Source organism: Physeter macrocephalus, chromosome 11 (assembly GCF_002837175.3).
Source record: "Physeter macrocephalus isolate SW-GA chromosome 11, ASM283717v5, whole genome shotgun sequence".
NCBI classification, from domain to species: domain Eukaryota; kingdom Metazoa; phylum Chordata; class Mammalia; order Artiodactyla; family Physeteridae; genus Physeter; species Physeter macrocephalus.
This window is the reverse complement of record NC_041224.1, coordinates 7199102-7216645: the sequence shown is the minus strand read 5'-3', so window position 1 is coordinate 7216645 and position 17544 is coordinate 7199102. Positions and strand designations below refer to the sequence as shown.

Below are 17544 nucleotides of genomic sequence, written 5' to 3'. Positions count from 1 at the left end.
CTGAGCCTGCGCGTCCGGAGCCTGTGCTCCGCGACGGGAGAGGCCACAGCAGTGAGAGGCCCGCGTACCGCAAAAAAAAAAAAAAAAAAAAGGGCTAACTCGTGCAAAATTAAATGTAAAAATAGTGCTAACATACAATGCGAACAGGAAAGCAGCTTATGTACTAGTTTGTAACATAGTCAGTTTCACCTGGTGGTAGAGGTGACCAGATGGATCATCTTAGGAAGAAAAATGCACAGAACGTTAAAGTACGGGTTGCAAAGGTTCTGTTGTCAGACAGCTCCCCTCACAGTACAATTCTTACACAGCAGTTCACCTGTGATGCCCAAGCTCTATTAAGCTCATCTAACACTCTTTCCAACTCGTGCAAAATTAAATGTAAAAATAGTGCTAACATACAATGCGAGCAGGAAAGCAGCTTATGTACTAGTTTGTAACATAGTCAGTTTCACCTGGTGGTAGAGGTGACCAGATGGATCATCTTAGGAAGAAAAATGCACAGAACGTTAAAGTACGGGTTGCAAAGGTTCTGTTGTCAGACAGCTCCCCTCACAGTACAATTCTTACACAGCAGTTCACCTGTGATGCCCAAGCTCTATTAAGCTCATTTCAAAGTCTTCAAGTAACATGACCTTTCTTTTTAAAATTTTTTTCTAACTTTACTAAAAAGATTCAAGAGACACAAAGTCTGAAAGTAAGAAGTCAAGCACAGTCCAATTCTTACACAGCAGTTCACCTGTGATGCCCAAGCTCTATTAAGCTCATTTCAAAGTCTTCAAGTAACATGACCTTTCTTTTTAAAATTTTTTTCTAACTTTACTAAAAAGATTCAAGAGACACAAAGTCTGAAAGTAAGAAGTCAAGCTGATTCAATGACTTATTTCTGGAACACCCTGGTTGAATGATATCAATATTGGTCCACCTTTACCTCGGCAATGAATCAACATTTTATAGATAGCCCTTTATGACAGTGGAGGGAACACAGGTTAAAAAACAAAAAAAAGGAGAGAGAGAAAGAGGTATCTGACCTGTACTTGCCTAAATTAAAGTTTTTAAGAAGCTTATGAACTTTATCAGTATAAATTATAGGGGAAGAGAGAACTGCAGAACATAGAAAATGCAAACAGTAGGCAGATAATAAACCTAAAAAGTACCTCCTTTGGGCTAGAAACAAAGTATCTTAAATTCCATCATTTACACACTTTAAGGACACATTTAGGGTTGAGGATGAAGAGTCTCAGGGGACTTGAGTACAAATTCCATGAGAACTTAAGCTCCATGAGGACTGGGATTTCGTGTTCTCACTGTTCTTTCCCCAAAACCTGTACCAGTCCCTGGCACATAGTGAGTGCTCAGAAAATAACTGCTGATAGAGAAAGCGCTCAGCCTACTCCGGTCATGACCAGAAAAACTGGGTCTCGGGCATCCCTCCTGGACTTGGCCGTGACCACAGTGGGGTCTCACGTCAGGTGAAAAAGTAAAAGCCCTAAAGAAGATAAGACTACGTCAAGTTAGAGAAAAGACAATTTAAGTATTTAAATGAAACCAAGAGAAATGACCAGAGCTTAATCTAAAATGATGGTAGAAACTTCCAGAAAGGACTGAAGACAAAGAATGGTGATCAGGCCAACGGAGAAGGAAGAAATTGGCTGCGCATTTCAGGAGCAGCAAGTACAAGGAGAAGACATCGTAAATATATATGCGTTCTCGCTCAAGACATTTCTAACTTGTTCTCGCCTCTCCCATCTTGGACCACCACCTTCCAGATGCAGGGTTTCCTTTCCAGGGAAGGCTGGAATATTTTCAAGCTCTGAAATCTTTAGATTATAGCATCCATGTCAGTAGAAGGGGCTTTAGAAATCATCCAGTCCGGCGCTCATTTGAATGAATGAGGCTCAGAGAGGTTAAGAACGTACCCAAGGTCACACAGCTGGTTATTAATTAAGACAAAGGTTCCCCCACTTCCTCTGCCATTGCCCCAAGCACTCCTCAGGGTCACACACCTTCAACGTCTAAATGAGATTTTCTTTGTCCACTCAGAGCAGGGAAAATTTTCCCTGGGACCTCTGGGAGGTGGGCTGAGGGTGGGGAGAGCACGTAGCTGGTTTGCTATCGTTGCTTTCACAATATTTTCCCCCCATGTGTTCCCTGTTCCACTTTCTTCCTGCAGCTCCCTTTTGAATATTTAAATCTTTGAGAACTGGGAGCTGCCTGCAAGCTCTCTGAAGCCTCCGGAGAGAAGAACAACGGATACACATCCAAATAAATAAATTCCATCTCCATGGGAGGCTCCTGTGCTGGGGTACAGGGCATTGCAGGAGGCTCACTCATCCTGGTCTACTGCATCACAGCAATGGTTATCCAGTCACGGAAGTGTAAAATATTCAACGCTTTTGATCAAAAATGGAAATCGTGAGCTTCCGTGGTGGCACAGTGGTTGAGAGTTTGCCTGCCGATGCAGGGGACGCGGGTTCGTGCCCCGGTCCGGGAGGATCCCACATGCCGCAGAGCGGCTGGGCCCGTGAGCCATGGCCGCTGAGCCTGCGCGTCCAGAGCCTGTGCTCCGCAACGGGAGAGGCCACGACAGGGAGGGGCCGGCGTACCGCAAAAAAAAAAAAAAAAAAAAAAAAGGAAATCGTAAAGCCAAAGGATTACGTGTGTGTGCCTGAAATGAACTTCTGGTGGAAATTAAGACCATGAGCATAATTTGGAGAGCCATCTACCTTTTAGTGGCTTGCCCCATTTTTTTCTTCTAACCTGGTTCAAACGTATAGCGTCACGAGCTGCGTTAGGTATCCGACACAATACTTGCCAACAAATAACAGACATTCAAATGTCATTTGTTGTTGGGTTTCATCATGGCAACTGTTAAAGGAATAAACGAACTGCAGAATTAAATGAATATCGCTGAATTTGGTGACCATCCTAGCACGTGGAAAGCTGAAATGTCAGCTTCAATTTTAAAAAACTCTTTCTCTAAGAAAATCCGTATGCAAAAACAGGACTAAAACTTTCAGAAGTTATTTTCCCTTTCATAACTGATTTCTTAACTCAATATATTTTAAGCGACTACTGAAAACCAACTGCTTTCCTACTTGGGTTTTGGCTGGAGTGGCTTGTTTGTCGTTGTTGAGATAACGTGTGTCCAAATACAATATGTGTCTATTTTAAATTTTTGGCTAAATGAGATAATATCAGATACAGTATTCTGAGAATGTACAAAAAGACCAGGGCGTAGAATACTTAAAGTATTTGAAATCTTAAAAATATAAAGATATCAATATGATCTTTCTGTTCAGTGACTGTATATATCTGGGCCTGAGATTTCTTCCTACTTTCCATACTCAGAGCCCACCTGAAAAGTCAGAAAGAAACAAGAAGCCTCTCATTAACCGAAACACAGTTCACCCCTCACATACTGGGTGGGAATGGAAACTGGTGCGGCCACTATGCAAAATAGTACGGAGATTCCTCAAAAATTAAGAACAGATTTACCCTGTAATCCAGCTATCACACTTCTGGGTATTTATCTTAAGAATGTGAAAACACTAATTCGAAAAGATATATGCACCCCTCTGTTCACTGTGGCATTATTCACAATAGCCAAGATATAGAAACAACCTAGGTGTCCATAAATGGATGAATGGAGAAAGAAAAGGTGATACACATACACACAAACACAAACATAACAATGGAATACTACTCAGCCATACAAAAGCATGAAATCTTGCCATATGTGAAACTCTGGTGGACCTGAGGGTATTACACTTAGTGAAATAAGTCAGATGGAGAAAAAGACAATATGATTTCACTCATATGTGGAATATAAAAACTAACAAAACTAACAAAATAAATAAACAAATCAAACCAAACAAAAACAAACACATAGATACAAGAACAGTGGTTACCAGAAGGGGAGGAGGGGGGAGGGTGAAATGGGTATGGTGATGGGTGGAAACTAAATTTTTGGTGGTGAGCATGCTATAGAGTATACAGAAGTTGAAATATATTGTGCACATGAAACACAAAACATTATAAACCAATGTTACCTCAATAAGAAATAAATTTTTTAAAAAACAGTTCACAAATTGGGTCAGACACTAATTGTTCTTCTTTATGCACAATTCTAGCAATACTGTTGATATGGGATACAGACCCTAACATAGCAAGAAAATAAGGTCTGAAATCCAAATGAATATATTCCACCTGAAATGGACAGGTCAAACCATTAACTCAACGTACAACGAATAGCACAAGAATTTTTATCTTAACCTGGACCTTAAGAAGGTGAGCTGTACAAATGAAGAGACAGAAAGTGATTTAGAAAATAAAGGCCAGAGGATGGTCCAAGTACACAGCAGTCTGGTGATGCTTAGTGCTGAGGCCGGAGTCTCGAAACTTTACTACAACCGAGATGGTATCCTCAGAGAGAGCAGCTCGGAGGGAACGCTCAGCGAGGTCAAAGCAGCGGGGAGATGAAGCAGGTCTCGGAGGGAGAAAGAGCTCCGTGCACCTGGGGCTGTGGAGGAGTGATTGGGTGGTGAAAGAAAGAGGGGATAGCTTGAGGTCAGGACAAGTTTTATTTAGGATGCAGGAAACCTGAGTATGACTTCAACACGAGGAGAAGGAGCCAGGAGAAAGGCAGACGTGGAAATGAGAGAAACAGTGGCAACTGTGCAGGCAAAGCGTGGGGAGGGATGGCACAAAAAGAGGAACAGAATCACCTCTTTCCCGGGAAGAAGCCTCCTTCAAACCCCCATCCGACCTGGTTGCTTCCATCTTGAGAGTAGTTTACAACCACGCTACTCAAAGTCGGTCCTCAGACCAGAGCCGTCAGTATCACGTGGGCTCTGGCTTGCTGACTCTCTACCCCACCCCAGACCTACCCAATCACGCATTACAAGCTCTTGCATGTTAACAAGATGGCAGGTGATGCCACTGAAGTCTGGGATGAGCTGGTTTAAAGCAGTGGTTGTGAACACAGGCATTGAAATGAGATAGGTCTGAGTTCAAATCCAGCTCTACCTTGACCCCGTGGTCTGTGCCCTAGGGCGAGCCTCCCCCAGCCTCAGGTTTCTTCCTCTGTAGAACGGGGATAAATAATCATAGTGTTCTTTCTCAGGGGTCTTTGTAAAACTTGAGGTCATGTAGGGAAAGAGCGTGGCTTTGAGCCTGGCACACAGTAATGATGTTTTTGTTCGTCCCTGCCAGCCTACTTGGATAACAGCTCTGTTATGTCCACATCTGAACCCCGGTAGGGAATGAGTTCACCAAGGACAGGAAACATGCATCAGACCGGGAGATCTGCACACAGGTGTGTGATATTGAGGTGAAACACTCAACACACTACGAGCTGACATGGGGCTGGGACACCGGCAGGTCAATGATCCCACAGCAAACAGGAAAGCACTTTCTTTGACTCCATGCATACAAAAGCCGGTTAGAAATAGGTTATGAACTTGCCTGGGATTAAAGGATAAACTTTCAGAAGAGAATAAGCAAGTTACGAGGTGAATACACTTTGAAAACCTCCTGCATCAGGGCGTGGCCATGACAAAGTGAGACGGAGATCTCTGTGAACCCACACCCAGGTGCTGCACCCCCTTCCAAGGGCAGCAGTGCAAACCACCCGGAGACGTTTCACCACAGGTATGAAGCTTAATGCTCGGGAAAAGTACCTAAATCAACTCACAGCACGAGATGAGTTTCTTCATTTTCGGCAAAGCTCCAATAATGAAGGGGCTGATTTCATCGCACGCACCTTAATTTCCTGTGTTGGCAAAAGCACGTATACGGAAACCCCAGCAGGCTTGTAATAGGAGGACAAGGCTTTCTGCTTGCAGTATTAGATATGGGAGAAAAACACAGAACTTATAACACAGAACACCCACTTCTGTCGTGAATAATATATAACAACAGCAAAAGTATTTTATGGAGCTCAGTTAACTTTCTCGACATGAAGAAACCACGGGTCATTTCAATGCATTCAACTCTAGCAACTCACACCTGTGGAACAGCCATCGGGCAGTGGACACGGGCCAGATCCTGGGGCGGCACGGGAGCTGGGGCCCAGGTGCCTTGCTGGGCGCCCCTACCGAGGAAGGGAGCCCCAGGACACGGTGCCAGGGCCCTGTGGGCTAAAGCACAGGCTAAAGTCAAGGTCCGGGAACCCAGAGGCAGAAGGTCAGAGGAGGCTTCCCGGAAAATCTCATTTAAGATCACTTCCCTGGCAAGCAAGGGAAGGCAGAACATTTCAGGGCGGGGGGCCCAGCAAAGACAGTGGCATGAAAGACCCTGAGGGGGAGGCTGGGGAGCTGGGCTTCAGCCTTTCATCGGTGGGAAACCATGCACTGTTGGCTTTTGCTCCGATCTTGGTTTAGAGCAAGGTCATTCTGAGGATGGACCGGGTGGCGGACAGCCTGGGGCCAAACGATCCATTAAGGGCGATGCAATCATCCAGGTAAGGGACTGGGAGGCTCAGGAGGAGGTGGGGGGCGAGAGCTTCCTTTCAGAGACAGACTTAGCCACCTTGACGACCTGTAGGGAGGGTGACAAAGGGGCTGCCGGTTCAGAGCTATAAAACAATGAAGCCTGGAACGGCAGGAAAGCTCCAGATCGGGGAATTCTCCTGGTCACAGTGAGGCCCGGAGAGCAGTGTGTTAACACAAAACAGCGAGCATCCTGAAAGCCCAGGCGGCCCTGGAGTGAGAAGATGACTTCCTTTGTGCACCAGCACTGAAGAGACGCCTCTGGTGGACCCTCCCCACAGCCCTCTGCAGCCTCTCACCCGGAACGCTGCAGCTCTCCGGACATCCTTGCAAAAGCCCTTTTCTTTGGATACAATTTCGAATTGTAAAATTTTAAATGACCTCAGGTGCTGCCAAAGAAGTTCATGCTGAATCGAAGTTCAAAATCTCGCAGTGGTGCGGTCACCAAGAAGCAGGATGTCCCCCAGCACAAGCAAGGCCGTCCGCGTGTGTGTTGAGTGCAAGCAACGTAAGCTGGGTGCTTTGACCGGATTTCGCTTGGGACAGTGTGCTCCGGGCACTGGAGTTAGCATTTCCCTGGGAGATGACAAGCACCGTCCCGGGCCCGACGGGAGGAAACAAGAGGCGCACACGGCCTCTCTCTGCCCATCTGTGTCACCTTCTCAGGGAGAGACACGGATGATCTCTCCTGGCAGGACACCCCACTGCTTGGCTTCCCAAGAGTTCTCCTGGGCTGGTGAGAAGAGGCAACCCTATATGGCTAGTTTATTGTTGCTTCTCCCCGGGATCGAGGGACTCATCGATACCCTGCGGTTTTTCTCAGCGGGGGATACCACCAGCATTTTGGCCAGGGCCATGCTTTACCACAGGGGACTGTCCCACATTACAAGGCATCAATAATTTTAGCCACATCCCCCCAGACGCCAGCTGTCGTTATTATGAAAAACAGAATCACCCCCAGCATTTCCAAATGCCCCCAGGGTTGTGGCGCTCTAGCTGGTTGCGAACCATGGCAGTATTCACCAGTGAGGTTCATCTCTATAAATATTCTGTTTTTCTACCTGATAAAAATAATTACTGCCCCTACTGGTCCATCTGATACAGGATGAAGAAACCATCTTTAAAATAAAGAAATAAAAAGAAAACAAAAACGAACAAAAAAAGAAAAGAAAAGAAACCATGTTTTTTTCAGCACAAACAAATCACCAAGCTAAATTACAAAGAGACGACAGCTATCTCTAGGGCTTTACAAGAATGATATGACGTTATTTTCTTGGAGAATTAAAAATTGAAATAGAGCCCCAAATCTAGAAACTAAAGTGAGATTAAAAAAGAAATAAATTCCGGAACATCAGAAGTTCTATAAATCAAGCTTAAAGGATCTGAGTACCAAGGTAAGGAACCCTAAAACAAAGATCATACAAAACAGATCACTGGTGATTTATGTTTCCCCGTGGATTAATAATCGGAGCGAAATAAAACTTGCCCTTCTGAACTTCAACCTCATACCTGTGATACAATGACCGAAGTACTTTGTATTGTGTATAATGCTTTTAATTCCAAGGCTTCACGTGCTAACATTTACACGGGAGTACCTTCTAGATTCTATTGACGAAATTGTTAGTACCAACTTCTCTGTACCATAAAGTAAGCTCTTTTGTTTTTAAGAAAAAAAAACCCAATCATTCCCAAACCAAAAAACATGCCCAAGGGTACTTAGAGGAGTATGCAATTACTAGCACATACTGGCAGGAACATTCCAGTGTTTGAAATTAACAAATCCTTAGGAAGCATGCTCAGACAGATGACACTTAAGAAAAAACAACTGCATTTAGATTTATAGGAAGGTTTTTCACTTACTTCAAATTTCTGTATAATCCTTGTTCCTCTAAGTTAAAGGGGAAAAAAAAAAATCACACTGTAATTCCTTATTTTTCTAATTAAAAAATAAAGAAAACAAAACACGTTATATCCTCTAATTCGGCTTTGGCTGTCCTCAAGTATTTTCTTTGTGTCTCCTTTCAATAAATACTACTTTCAAATTCTAAACAAAAAGCAAAATATCAAAAGTTAGCCCAAGGAACACTGTACAAAACCAAATATCACAATGCAAACAAGGCAACTGCATCTATCAGAAGTGATGATTCAGAAGAGGATAAATATAGAACGGTGCTTTCCAAATGGCGTTTGGGTGGCAAATGCAGTAAACAGGTGAAGGCTACATCCCAAAAGTTTCTCTGAAAAAAGATCGCCAAAATATTATCAACAAGTGTCTTCTTTTTGAAGCTGTCGGTCCCCTGGTGTCTCTGACACTGAACTTCCGCAATCTGGCCTTGGTGTGGCCATCCATTCCTGGGTAAATCCAAGTAAAACCTGAGGACACTTCAGCCTCTGAGGACGCCGTCAGAAGCAGTGGAGCAACTCCCCATGGGACGGGCCTTTTATGGCCTGAACTGGAGAGCCTTGATCCCAGCTCATCTACCAGAAATAGCTCCTGAAACTCAGAGGCGCCCACCAGCTGTTGCAACAGGCCTGGCCAGCAGCAATTTCAAGTGCAATGAGAACTGTCACATTGTCTTTCAGCTTGTTTTATAGAGAAACTAAAAATGCAACAGTAATCTTCCAGAGAGGCCACAACAATATGGAACTGGATGGGCAAACGTTTTTCTAATTCTAGTCTTTGGGGTATAAAAGAACACATAACCAGTGATAAAGCTCAGGTACAGAATCTCAAAAAGGAAGTAACATACCTATACACGTATAAACAGTTTGCTATAAAGGCACATGTCTCTTTACAAGTTTACAAGTTGTGTAGCCATCTGTGGGTTTCTTCCCACTTCCAATAAGAGAATTTCCAATAGAAAATGAGTCATCGGAAGATAGAATGGCGCTGGAAGTAATTTCTCTAAAACAACACAAAGGTTTTGCCTTAAAACCAAAGACCATGCTCTGAATGGATGGATCTGTCTTCAGATGGATCTCAGGCTGCTCAATTCACTCAGACCCGAAGAAACTTAACTAATGGGCGAGGGGGTGGGGGGAAGAACTACCAAGCACAACCACTTGTTAAAAGGCTATTCATGCTTTTCAGATATTCAAACTAATATCGCAACCCTGCTTACGAGAACCCTTACACCTGTGGGTGTCCTTGTCCTTGGGAAGAATAACAGAACGTCTTGATCATCCTGACTTCAATAAAAAGCACAAAGCTCAGAAGTCTGGGCTGGGCCAAAGCTCTGCACTGCCCCCAGGGACAGGCACCGGGCTGTTAGTTCACAGAACACCAGCTGCTTCAGTCAGCAGAGCCCCCCCCCCCCCAGCAGGATCTGAATTCCCGTCATTAATTAACCCTGCAGGACAACGCCTCTTTCTAAACAGACAGTCCTGTGGCCAGGTGAAAGACGGCAGATACCCTGGGCAGCCTTAATGATTAAACACCGGCTTCGTGGTTGTTTTGCTCAAGGGTTAAAGACAATTTGTCCATTGTAAATAGTGCTGCAATGAACATTGGGGTGCAGTGTCTTTTTGAATGATGGTTTTCTCGGGGTATATGCCCAGTAGCGGGATTGCTGGGTCACATGGTAGTTCTATTTTTAGTTTTTTAAGGAACCTCCACACTGTTCTCCACAGTGGCTGCACCAACTTACATTCCCACCAACAGTGCAGGAGGGTTCCCTTTTCTCCACACCCCCTCCAGCATTTGCTGTTTGTAGATTTTCTGATGATGGCCATTCTAACTGGTGTGAGGTGAATGTCCATCGCAGCACTATTTACAACAGCCGGGTCATGGAGGCAACCTAAATGCCCATCGACAGACGAATGGATAAAGAAGATGTGGTACATATACAGAATGGAATATTACTCAGCCACAAAAAGGAACGAAATTGGGTCATTTGTAGAGACGTGGATGAATCTAGAGACTGTCATGCAGAGTGAAGTAAGTCAGAGAAAAGCAAATATCGGCGATTAACGCATGTATGTGGAACCTAGAAAAATGGTTACAGATGAACCGGTCTGCAGGGCAGAAATTGAGACACAGACGTAGAGAACAAATGTATGGACACCAAGGGGGGAAAGAGGCAGGGGGGATGGTGGTGTGATAAATTGGGAGATTGGGATTGACGTGCATACACTGATATGTATAAAATGGATGACTAATAAGAACCTGCTGTATAAAAAATAAATAAAATAAAATTCAAAAAAAAATTAAATAAATTTTTTTTTAAAAAAAGACAATTTGTCCAAGCCACATTTTTTACTCACCTCAGGCAGACAAGCAAAGCTTCACAGTCACTTCCTAATCTCTGTCCTGGCCCTCACCTTATTTTCCCTTTGACCAATTTTGCTTTCTACTCCTTTTTAATTTTATTTGATCTTGTTTTATATATTTATATAAGCTGCTTTAAATTCTTCCTGGAGCAAGCAGGGTAAAAATAAATAAAAACTTATGTGAAACAGCTGACTATCTGGGTCTTTCTTTTAAGAAAAGATAACACTGTTACTGCAACAATGCAGGGTTTTTTGTTTTTTTCCTAAAAAAGATTCATTCCCACAAAGGAAACATCTAACTTTTGGATGACTCCGAGGTTATTGGTCCCTGCAGCATCAAATTGGCCTAGCTTAATGCACTGGAGTCTAGTAGAATAATTCTCCTACGCTGCTTCTTTCATACTTGCTTCTTGTCTTTGTTCAAAGTCCAGTTAATTCTACCTGTGCAATCTGTTTAAATACTTTCCTCCATTTTTCTTTCTTTTTTTTTTGTTATATCCTGAAATCAGGAAACTCTTGTCATACACACTTCTTCCCCAAAACTTGACAGTAATCAGAACTGATATGCATGAGAGTGGATTTAATGATATACCCATGAAGAAAATGGAACATCACGTTTTATAAATTAAGAACTAGACTTAGGCCTCTCCAAGATATTTGATAAGTAACTACTTCTCATTTGCTATAATTTAATACTAGTAGTATAATAACCATATGGTAGTCTACCATTCTTTCTAGTGACTTCATTGTATCAGCTTCAGTATGACTTTTAATCTGGCTTTTGTGGGTTAATCTAGAAACCATGACTACTTACGATACTGATCTCAAGAGAAACTACATTCTATGGTACCTGTTTTATAATAAACAATGAACATGTGGAAACCAAAATTAAAACACAATGCTTTTTACAACCATGACAAAAGAATAGTTAGACATAAACTTAACGAAACATCTACAGGATCTGTATGCCGAAAATTACAAAAGGCTGATAAAAGACATCCAAGGAGACCTAAATAAACAAACACACATACACTGTGTTCATGGGCTGGAACAGTCAACATAGTAAAGATGTCAATTCTCCCCAAAACGATCTGTAGGTTTAATGCAATTTCTATCAACATGCCCGGAAGGATTTTTGGTAGATAAAGACAAGCTTATTCTAAAATTTATAGGGAGAGGCGCAGGCCTTGGAATAGCTATAGAACAATCTTGAAAAAGAAGAATGAAGTGAGATTGATCAATGTATCCCACGTTAAGGCTTTACTATAAAGCTATAATAATGGAATAGAATAGAGAACCCTGAAAGATACCACACAAATATACCCAACAGATGTTCGACAAAAGCGCCATTTCAACAAACGGTGCTGGAGGAGACGGAGAGACATAGACCAAAAAAAAAAAAACCCAAACAAAGCAGAACAAAAAAACCAAAAATCCTTAGATCGAATCCTTACAACTTATACAAAAATCAACCAAAGTGAATCACAAAATTAAGTGTAAAATATAAAACTATGATACTTTTAGGGAAAAAAATAGGAGAAAATCTTCAGGACCTAGACAAAGTTCTTGGACTTGACCCCAAAAGCACGAGCCATAAAAAATGACAGAGTAGACTCATCGAAATGTAAAACTTCTGCTTTGCAAAAGACCATGTTAAGAGGATGAAAAGATATGCTAGGGAGTGGGAGAGAATATTTGCAAGTTACATATCTGAAAAAGGACAACTACACAGAACACAGGAAGAGCTCTCAAAATTCAACAGCAAAAAAAAAAAAAAAAAAAATCCAACAGTCCAATTAGAAAATAGGCAAAAGATATGAAGAGACATTTCACCAAAGAAGATGAAGGATAGGTGGCAAATAAGCACATGAAAAGATGTTCAACACCGTTAGCCATTAGAGAAATACAAATTAAAACATCAATGAGATATCCCTACACACCTATCAGAATGGCAAAAATGAAAACAACAGTGACCAAACCAAACGCTAGCGGGGAGAAGCTGGACCACACATCGCTGGTGGGAACAGAAAATGGCACGGCTACTCTGGGAAACAACTGGCAGTTTCTTCAAAAACTAAACCTGCCAAAGCAAACTACCATGTGGCCTAGCAACTGCACTCCTGGGTATTTATTCCAGAGAAATGGAAACTTATTTTCAGCCAAAATCCTGAATACAAATGTTCACAGCAGCTTTACCTGCAGTAACCAAAACCTGGAAACAAGCCAGATGTCTTCGATGGATGAAAAGTTTAATAAACTTGGGGCACCCATACCGTGGAAGGCCACTCAGCAATAAAATGGAACAATCTATTGATACGTGCAGCAACCGGATGAATATCCAGGGAACTGTGCTGAGTGAAAGAATGCCAGTCCCCAAAGTTTAGCTGCTGTGTGACTGCACTTATACCACACTCCTGAAAGATAACATCGTGACGTGGAAGGCACATCAGAGGTTACGGATGGGGTGACGGGGCTATGAGAGAACAGCATGAAGGATCCTTCTCCTGTTCTACTGACTGCCTCAGAGCCAATATCCTGGTGATGGTGTCGTTTTAGAGTTCTGCCAGATGTTACCGTTGGGGGAAAACGGGTAAAAGGTACACAGGCTCTCTCTGTAGCAAGTCTTACAACCGCATCTGAATCTATAATTATCTCAAAATTAAAAGTCTAAACACTAAAAAAACATCTACTTCAAGAGAAACTTCCAAATGCAACCCATCTGTAACTGGGTTACTTACCATAATTGTACTTTGAGTAAATCTATGTAGATTTGCCTGTCATCAATGCCATCTTAAGAAATCCGAATTGGAAATGTTTCTTTTCCCCTACAAGAAGGGAAGCCATGGCCCCGAAGTAAAATATTTGATACAGAGTAAGAAACGGAAAGCATTGCTTTCCAATTAAACATGTTTATTTGGCAGGTTGTCTGGATACTGAAAAGAGCATCTCTAATGCCTAGGGCCAAAGAACAGGATCCCTCCCCTTCATTTTCCGCAGTTCAATCCACCGCCAAACATGATCGACACGTGAGGAACAGTAAGAAAACAACTCTTCTGAAAGGGAAGAGAGCGGGTCATCTCAAAGTTTCGTCCTACTACAAATACAGCAAACAGGTTTTTCAACTCTAGAGTTCTACAGTCTTGGAGGTGTCACTCTTGAAAATAAAAGGACAAGATCAAAGTTCGGCCTTCCAAGTGCTGGGACAGGTCGTCTGAGGATGCGTCAGTATCCTCTGTCCTCTCAGATGCTACAACGCAAAACTCGGATCCGAACATCCTGAACTGGCCCTCCTGGGGGTCCCACTAACCCACGCTGGCCTTGCGTGTGAGAAAGGACCCGCTCTGGGGAAGGCCACGGCGGAGATGAGATGACGCTGCTCTTGGGTCCACCGAGGCGGGGGGCACACACGCCCCAGAACACCCACACTTCCGCCTCTCTCATCTCCGCCCCCAGTTCCTCCAGCCCACCTCCGCCTCCGAGCCCGCGCCTGCCTTCTTCCTCTCTCCCCCGCACGCGTCGTCCACGGCCACTGTCCCCTCGGGCCCCAGAACCCAGGCTCCCGCGTCAGGTTTACGACTGCACTCCAGCTCCCTCCGCATCCCAGGCCCTGCTCCCCGCCACGGACCCGCCGGTGGACTCGGCCTCTGGCCGTTTCCACCGGCACGAGGTCTCCACCCCTCCCAGGGTGAGCTCTGCCGCCATCCTCCTGCCTCGTGGCGACGGTCGCTCGCGTTCTCCGGGCTGCGCTCGGCCCTCACCTCGCAGCCGTGACCACACCTTGCTGCCCGGGGTCCTCCCCGCTGGCCCTCCCCCATCCCCGCTCTCCACGGCCTCTCGCCAGGACCCTTCCCTCCTCCCCACGCCTTCCAGGCGCTTCTCAACGGCCCAGGCTCGGCTGCAGCACTCCCGGTGGAAACCTCCCAAGCAGCCGTGCCAGTCCCTTCTCCCTGACGCAGCCTCACGTGACAAGCTTTTGCAGGTGATGTTCTTGGGTAGTAAACGTCCTGTCTAAGAGTCACTTTCACCCTCTCGTGTGTAGCTGCCCATCCGGAGAAGGCAAAAGGGACCGGGTCACAAATAAACACTTGGGCAACTGCACTTGCCCCAGAGAGGATCTCACATGGACCGAGATGTGTGGTGACTGACCGACTTTTGTGGACGTATGGCTGAGGGTGGTGTGACGATTCGAAAGGGTTTTCATGTCTCGCTTTATTGCCAACCTCACATCTGGAAACACCCAGGGGGCTGTGACCCGTGTGGGTGTCAGGCGGCATCCGTGGGCTGGTGACAAACAGAGGGTGAGAAGGGCCGGCCTGGTGGGTAAAGTCCAAAGCCCCTCCCACCTCTGTGACCTGGCCCCTCCCACCTCTTCAGCCGCATGGCCCACCCTCCCTCCCTCCGCCAGTCGGTGACCGTGAGAAACCGCGCTGACCAGGGCTGCTGGGTCCAGGCTGGTCTCAGAACGCCTGCCCTCCCCCGTCACTTCGAAAACCCCTCATCATCCTTTCCCGATGAGCCCTTCCTGACATGGTCTATGATTGCCAACCTCGAGACTGTTCGTGTCCACAGGGCAGGGGCTCCATCTGTCTCCGGATCCACAGAACCCGGGAGGCTCCGCCCCTCCGCACACGCAATAAACGTCTGGGACATGCCCTCAGATCCCTTTTTCTCATTTCAATTCCGCGACAACATGCGCCTCTTTTTTCCAGGTGTGCCTAATCAATTCTTAATATCCCTCTGAAGTTAGAAAGTGACAAGAGTGACGAAGTGGCTCCTCAGTTTTATAAGCAGAAAGTGAAGTAGGTGGAGCCCACGCACATGCTTTTGGGCAGAAGCCTTATTTTCCGGCTTTCCCTCCGAGAAGCCCCTGTTTCCGAAGGAAGGAGGATGTCGGGGCATCGGCCAGAACCGGCAGTGCGGGGAAAGCAAGACCACAGAGCTCTCTGCCTAACTGCTGCTGCCTCCTGCAAAGTTCTGCTCGCTAAGAGGCAATGAACTTGAGCAATGAAGAGGCCTATTTGTTTAAGCTGCTCATCTCCAGGGGATGAAAACACGGAGCACCAGGATGTGAATTCTGTCCTCATTTCTGCTATGATGGGACCAGACTTGGAAGCGCTTCCTTCTTCTCCATAAACTGGGGATTTTGACATCTGCGAGTGAAGACCAGAACATACCTGACCGTCTCCTAACACCTACACTAATACACCCCTGTGAGTCTGAGCTTGGGCTGCCTGCACCACGGACGAATAAATGTTACCGCCGGGTAGACTTAAAGAAAGCAAAGGGGGGGATATTATCGTTGGTTAACCGTATTTTTCAACCAATAAATCACCCTCCCCCAGACAGTCTAAATCAATCAATCAATGTCTCTCTGTCTGTCTGTCTCTCCCTCCCAAAGCTTAGGGAGAACTTCAGTGGTTTGGATGACAATATTTCGAGCTCCAAGGTCACGTGTAGGTCACTGGCTTGAACACCAGAGGAGCAAAGCCAGCTCTTCTCTCCCAGGCTGCTGCTGCAAGAGCGATGGGTGGAGAACAACGCTCAGCACGAACAGAACTGCTGGCCTCGTGGTCCAGATGAAATGTGAGTTTGCCAGGGAGGGAGCCTGGCCCGTGTTTATGAGTCCTGGCTGCAGGGAGGGGACACAGCCTCTCACAGGGCTGGACCAGCATTACATTCCGGGACACCACGCTGAGTCCTGAGAGTAACGGGAGAGGCACAAAGTGTGACATGCTCCGTTCAGGCTGCTATGATCTAAAAGTGTGGGACTGCTGTGAATTCATCGCATGGCAGAAACGCTGAGGTGGCTTCTCGAGCGGGAACACGGGCTTGGAGGGCTCCAGCCGGTGGAGGGAGGTACTCGGACACGGAAGCAGACCCAGACGCTTGATCCTTTCCACGAGGGGTTGACACCACAAAGGTTAGCACCAAAAGTGGTTCCCCTGGCTGACCCCAAACACCAAGAGGGGACAGACAGCCCTGACTCCTGCGTGAAAACACAAGCTCCTGCGGTCCTCCTGGGGCGCTGTGTAAAGCTGCCTCTCTGCGCCGAGGTGCACAAAGGAGAACCAGGAGCGAAGTGCAGACCCCAGAGGTACGCCGGGGAGAGGAAAGACGGGGTGCTTTCTCTGCAGCCACGGTCTCCCAGCCTCGACACAGTCCGACACCCCTCGCGGCCTTGGGTGGGAACACAGTGCGTGCAACCTCCCCATCGATGGGCTTCCGTTATCACGTTCCTTCTCCTTCTTTTCCTCCAGAAACACAACTCTACGCGATGGCTGCACGCTTGGGCCAACCCACAGGAGCCTAATAATCCTATAATAAAGTGGAATCACAGTCCTAGAATTCTATAAAACCGAACCACTACGCGCCGTAGCTTCAAATGTGTCTGTGGCCCCCGCTGCACATCCTGAACGCCAGCTCCCTGGCAGCACACGTGGTGACTTCCTACCCTAAGGCCGAGGCAGAGACTCTTGGTTTGGGGGCCGGGGCTACACAGTTGAGAAGGAGGGCACCGTCTGGACAGCTGAGTGTGGGAGAACAGGGTGAGGAGGTGGCGTCAACCGCGCGGGCAGCACGGGGCGGGGGGCTGAAGGAGCGGGAGGAATCCCTGGGGTAGACAGATGATGCTGCAGCTGAAAAGTTTCAAGAAAAGAAAAGAAAGGAAAGATATGGGGATCCACTGATTGGCTTCTGAAACACTGACTTCGTTTTCTGATATTTCTCATTTCACGGCTCCAGGTGAAAACCTGGTCTCAGTCCAGAGGCCAAAAAATTGCTGCTCTAG

General features: G+C 45.8%; 1 protein-coding gene across 4 annotated transcripts in view; it reads right to left on the bottom strand.

Annotated features, from left to right (window-relative positions):
* SVIL (supervillin) overlaps positions 1 to 17544 on the bottom strand; it is a 242629-nt gene that overhangs the window by 149448 nt on the left and 75637 nt on the right. For 2 of the 4 annotated variants that reach the window (XM_055087713.1, XM_028495944.2), the window contains exon 1: positions 8349 to 8910. The exons of the other annotated variants lie outside the window; for them this stretch is intronic. The gene's annotated coding sequence lies outside the window, so the exon portion shown is untranslated. Of the gene's footprint in view, positions 1 to 8348; positions 8911 to 17544 lie in introns of those variants that run through there. 4 annotated transcript variants of the gene reach the window in all.